Raw genomic sequence first — 6,534 nt, 5'->3', positions numbered from 1 at the left:
AAAGGTTGTTTTGTTGTTTAATGTGTGTAGGTTGTAAATAAATCAAGCTTTCGTTGCCTAGCTATGCGCTTTAACTTTGAAATCAACAACCATGCATTATGTGATCATCTTCAAGCTTTGCATCAAAACAAATTTGGTGTTGAGTTTGTCCTCCTCAAAAAGGGGGAGAGTGAAACTGCAATGTGTCAAGAGTGCACTTATGCTTGCCTATGTTTTGATGAAGACAAAGGACTTAGTGAAAGCTTAAAGACAACTCAACAAATCAACATGCCAAAGATGCAAGAGCTTCATGTCTAGACTAGGTTATTAGATGTGTCTTAGTTATTAAGTCTAGGTTAGGTAAACCTATGTGCAAATCTTATAAAGTTTAAAAACTATCATATCATTTACATGAGACATGCCATCTAGTTTATTATATGTTCATGCATTAATCATACATGTTATTTGTGCATTTTAGGCATAACATAAAGGTAAAACATGTATAGTTGATAAGCATAACATATAGGTAGTTTACCAATTAACATCATAACTGAAAATATGCCCGTTAATCGATTAAGTGAAGCTTTAATCGATTAACATGAAAACAATTTTTAAACATTTTCAATAGATAACTGAAAAACGGATTTCAGTTACTCTCTAACATCCCGTTAATCGATTAACAGGCAACATGATCGATTAATTGGGTGAAAAAAAATAGCTTTTCTATATAAACTGTATTTTCAACAGATTTCATATACGATTTAATTCATTCATACATTCATATTAGAATTGCTAAGTTGCGTATTTTCATGTTCATGTATATCATATAGGCAGAGGGAATTGCATGTGAGATAGTATTATGCTTAGGATTAACATGTCATCCATTACATATTATCAAATGTGTTTTTATCCTATCTTGTTCTTGCATGATTCTTTCACCACTGTTTAGAGATCTATTAAGGGTAGAAATTACATGTTCTTCATGATTTTCATCTTATACATATTTATAGTAATTATGAGATTTGTATAGGTTTATAACTTGTTCTTTCTTGTTATATTTGAACTATTTTAGTGCATCACATTACTTTGTTCTTTGTAATGTTTGTGTAACAAGGGAAGTCGTCTCTTAATGTCGTACCACCAAAGAGATCAGAGAGTCTTCCCTAAGACTTGGAGGTCTTGAGTTTAGAGCATACTCTTGGCTGGGGGTGGATCGTAGGAAAGGTTTTCCTAGGCGATTGAGTAAGGTCAAACCAAGGTATAGGTTCTAGGAACTAGAGAAAGGAGCGTTCAAGATCTTGTAATTGGAAGTGTGTTTGTAAGGCACATTGGTTTCAATTTTAGTGAAGAAAAATCTCCTGAATTAGAGGGAAGGACTGGATGTATTTTTGTAGTGAACCGTAAAATGAACCAGTATAAAAACCTTGTTGCAGGTTGTTTCTTTCCCTTATCTCTTTACTATTTTTAGTAGTTTTAATTGCCTATTGTAACTGATATTTTGAATATAGTATTAATGCAAAATAAAGATCATTTGTGTTCAAATATATCTGCTATATCAATTCTATATAATTTGTAATTGGCTGTGTAATTGAGCCAGTTAGCAACTGCTTATTCTGTGCGACTTAATCGATTAAGTCATAGCTTTAATCGATTAACTAGGCAAGTTTCCAGAATAGGGCTTTGGTGCAAATAGAGGTAAGTGGAAACCACGACACCTATTCAACCCCCCCTGTAGGTGTATTCTGTCACTAATACCTAACAAAAGGAACCGTCTTCATAAAGTCTATTTATGCTTCACATGCTTCCAAAACTGCAGATTTGTTATTCAAGCTTTTCAAGGAGGTAGTGATGTATGTCGGTCCTGAGAATATCGTTCATATTGTTACAGACAATGCTGCTAATTATGTTGCTACTGGTAGGTTATTGGAGAAAGAGTTCCCTCACTTGTTTTGGTCTCTATGTGCGACTCATTGTGTTAACTTGATGTTTCAAGATATTGAAAAGTTACTAGAAGTAACTGACACAATATCACATGCTGCAGATACTACTATGTACCTATATAATAATTTCCATCTGTTGTATCTAATGAGGAAATTCACTCATGGAAAAGAAATACTTCGTCCAGCTCCCAGTGGCTTTGCACTAACTACATTGCATTGCAAAGTATCTTGCCCCAATAGGATGCACTTAGAGCTCTTGTAACATCTAGAGAATGGACAAGCTCGGCTTATTCCAAAGATGTTAAGGCAAAAAATGTGTGGAACAAGTTTTGGATTCAAACTTTTGGAAAAAAATATGCTTAGATAGTTAAAATTACTGAGCCACACGTTCGTGTGTTACGCATTTTTGACAGTAAGGATAAGCATGCGATGGGTTTTCATTATCAAGCATTTTTTAAAGCTAGCCATGAGATGGAGAGGAGGTTTCAAAGAAACAAGACCAAAATAAAACATTATTTGGAAATTATGGATAGTCGGTGGGCTTGCAATTAAAAAGAAATCTCCATGTTGTTGGATATTGACTCAACCCACAATGTTTCTTCAATGTTGAAGAATTTGAAAAACATAAGTTCACAATATCCGGCCTTTTGGATGTTTTTGAGAAGCATGCTTATGGAGATCCTGATTTGCTAGATAAGCTAACTAGTGAGATGAAGATATATAAAGATGGCGAGTTAGATTTTAGAGGACCGACTGCTATACGTGAACGGAGTAAAATAATATCAGGTATAATTAGTCTTTCATATTTGGTAACTATATTTAGTGTTTATAATTAGATTTCATGCAATGTTGTAGATCAATGGTGAGAAACTTATGGATGTCGTGCACCAAATCTGCAAAGGTTGGCAGTTCATATTTTAAGTCAAACATGTAGTGCTTTCAATTGTGAGATGAATTGTAGTGTGTTTGAAATCATCCATTCCAATAAAAGAAATAGGTTGGAGCATCAAAAACTCAATAATCTTGTTTTTGTTTGTTACAACTTGAGGCTACAACAAAAGTATTACCATTTTATTCAAAATATAATCTGAATTGTCTTTCTTTACATATTCATGTGTAGCATGCATTTATGTTTGTATATTGATGAAATCAATAAATGTAGGAGCCACTTGAGGCATCAAAATTATGACCCACATTGTCTTTACGAAATGACCTTACAAATATTTTCCGATGATTATGCTTTTCATTAATTTTCATCCATTCCTAATTGTTTTTAATTGCTAACGTGTATGAAAATAACATTGTTGTAGATCAATTAAACTTAGAAGATGATGATGATGATGCACAACTCATCCGCATGGAGAATGGGAATCTGGATTAAGACAATGTGGGTCAACCTTTAGACTCAAATGATGAAGAAATGAAACATCGATATGAGACAACTTTGACTTTTTAGTGTTAAATGTTAAAATTGCAAATCTATTTGTTTTGTAGACTGAGTTGTGAACTTGTATAATTTATTTATATTTTGCATTTGATAAGTGATAATTCTGGATTGATATATGTTTTTTAATTTAGACTTTAAATTTGTTAAAGACTTAAAGTTGTTTGTTTATGTGAATTTTAAGTAGATTATGAATATGAATTATAAATTTGAGTATATATCTATTTCAAATATTTTTGTTATAGGTTTATATATATATAAGTAGGTATGTCCAGTATAACCGGCATTTAGTTTAATTACTGAACAACTGGTTGAATCACTATACCACTATATCAGTACCTTGACCGGTTTAATAACCGATACAGTTTTAACAATACTGCTAAAATCCACCCACGTGAAATTTAAATGACCAATTAGGGCATACTTATAATTTTTGTAATTTCTTTTTACTATTAAGCGGTTTGAATATATGTGGAGTAGAAAATTAAAAGTTTCAACAATGAGAGTACATCAAATAAAGAGTAGTCCATTTTCTAGAGGCAATAAGAAAAACCACAAGTAAATTAAGAAATGAATAAAGCTTTTTACCTTTATTAATAAAGTCTCTTAAGGTTCTGCAACATGTTCAGAATACATTTAGTAATTACATTTGTTTATTTATTTCGCGTTTCCCTTATTATTTTCAATACTTAATCATAACTTTATTTTTAATATGCAGTGAATTTTACTGGTGAATTAGATTTGAGAATTCACAGGCATCAAAGCAATACTCAAACTTCTATGAGTGATTATAAATATAATAGTATTTAGATATTAGCTACCATTAAGATTCTTATGTGGATAATGATATTTAAACTTAAGATCTCATGTACAATAAATTCCTTACGAACCAGACAAACCTCATAATTATTACTTTCCGATAGCAAAAGAGTCCAAGAAATAAATAAATCACACATCTTCCCTTTAATAATACTACCCCTATGATAAATTGTTATTTTATATATTTGTACAAGTTTAAATTAAGATTTTAGGTGCAATGTGTATAGAAATGGTACTCATTAAAAAGCACACTCGTCAATTACATATTTTTAATTAATTATTTCATATTTCCCTTGTTATCTTTCAGAAAATCATAACTTTAATTTTAATTTTAGTAATTCATGAAGGTCAATATTAAGAATTAGAGTAAATTACATTGACATTCCCTGAGTTTTAATGAAATTACATAAACCACCCACACTTTTCTACACTTACACAAACCCCTTAATTTTTATACTTTCATTACACCTACACAAACCACATTCAATGAGAAATAAGTGTAATCTTTTAAATAAAAAATGTGATAAATGCAATTAAGTTAAACAAAACATGATATATTATGGAGACAAACTCAAATATAATATATAAATCAATGTATCTTTATTTATCTTTTTTATAAAATGCATCAACAATTTTGAAGAGATATTATTTAAATCGCTATACCTCTAAAAACTACAGTTGAGTTGGGCTTTGGGGACTCCCCAACATTAAGGAAGTACTCACAACTCCATGAACATTTATGGAGGTACATACAAATTAATTACCTATCAATAACATATCCTTATCTTGATAAATAAAAAATAAATAATATATCACATTTTAATAATTTACGTTATTTGATTTAGTTAGTAGATCTGAAACATTAAATTTTTATTTAGATAACTAAGATATGTAGTAGGTTTTTAACTTACCTACCGTTAATGGATCTCCCTCTTTATTTTATAATTAACAATGATAAAAACTCCAAAAATCCAACTACAAAATCATACATAGAAACATTATCTCATAAATACACCCATTGTAACATGCATTGGCTAGTGCCTCCACACACCTATTGACATCTCTATAAATGTGAGATATTCGAATTTCCCTATTCTTTATCAACAAAGATAGAATTTCACTTACCAAATTATAATATGGTCATGCGAGGAATACACACGTTCAACATGAAGAAGCACAGTCCTAAGATCCATTTTAGCAATAATGTGATGAACACCATGGTCCTTTGCCATATATTGAGGTAAAACCCAATGTTTTAAATTGTAGTTGGGTCACGATTGTGGTAAATGGATTATAGTCATTGCAATTGAATTTTTTGTGATTAAAAAATGTTTTTCAATATGATGTGGTCTGGTCCAATGCAATATGATAGAACCCAAATATGGTCCATTCAATTACAACGTAGCTCGATGTGACCACATTATTGCAGTTCGACATCACACCAGAATTACAATTACAGTATGATGATGTTGTGACAGTCACCATAATAACAATATTACGACCACAATATTACAGTCACATCATATGATGTTATCCACATTTTAAAATAATGGTAAATCTGTAAGTTTATCATGGAAATCATGTGTAAATGGAACTTAAGAATTCATAGATTGCACATAGTAATAATGATTATAGGTTACCTCTCTCCATGGTGACACTATCCTCCTTTAAGTGTTGTATTGTTCTTGGTCAATAGAAAAACTCTTCTTTCTCTTTCCTTTTCTTTATATGCTCTTCCTTTATTGATGGCTAATAGAGCAACGTTTCTGGGTAGAGATAAAGACAATGTTTAAAGTCCTTTTCTGATTAGTAGAGTGTTTCTATCAAGCATTATATATAGACTCTTTTCCAAGAGTCTTACCACTTCATTCACAACTCTCCAATTCAAGAGTTATACTATTCAAAACAAAATTGTATATCCCTTCATGTCACAAGAGGCATTCTTACATTCTCTCACTTGTCTCATGTGACAATACAATTTATGATATGATATATATAACATAATGCACATAATCAGAATATGTTTTCCATATTCATTACATTACAAGTCATGATTAAGAACAATAACTAATAAGAGTCATGACGGTTGTACATTATTTATTCAATATAGTTTCTTCCATGTAATACTATATTAACCTTAATCCTAACATGACACATTAAAGGGAATCATATAATAATGTCGTTTATAAAGAAAATATTATTTTCAACATTACCATTCTCACATGTGTACATAAGTGTGAAAATAAAATATTAATCAGAAACTTAAATATTAACGAGCTCAAATGTTAAAATATTGAGACTTCGTTAATAACATAATGTTCAATATTCATTCACAGACATAATATCCATATT

General features: G+C 30.7%; 1 long non-coding RNA gene across 1 annotated transcript in view; it reads left to right on the top strand.

Moving 5' to 3' along the window:
- Positions 1-1,897, top strand: part of LOC109342577 — a 10,610-nt gene extending 8,713 nt beyond the window's left edge. The window contains exon 2 of the long non-coding RNA XR_002107090.1: positions 1,745-1,897. This is a non-coding gene — a long non-coding RNA (uncharacterized LOC109342577). The remainder of the gene's footprint in view (positions 1-1,744) is intronic.

The sequence above is a fragment of the Lupinus angustifolius genome, chromosome LG03 (assembly GCF_001865875.1).
Source record: "Lupinus angustifolius cultivar Tanjil chromosome LG03, LupAngTanjil_v1.0, whole genome shotgun sequence".
NCBI classification, from domain to species: Eukaryota; Viridiplantae; Streptophyta; class Magnoliopsida; order Fabales; family Fabaceae; genus Lupinus; species Lupinus angustifolius.
This window is presented reverse-complemented; position numbering and strand designations above follow the sequence as displayed.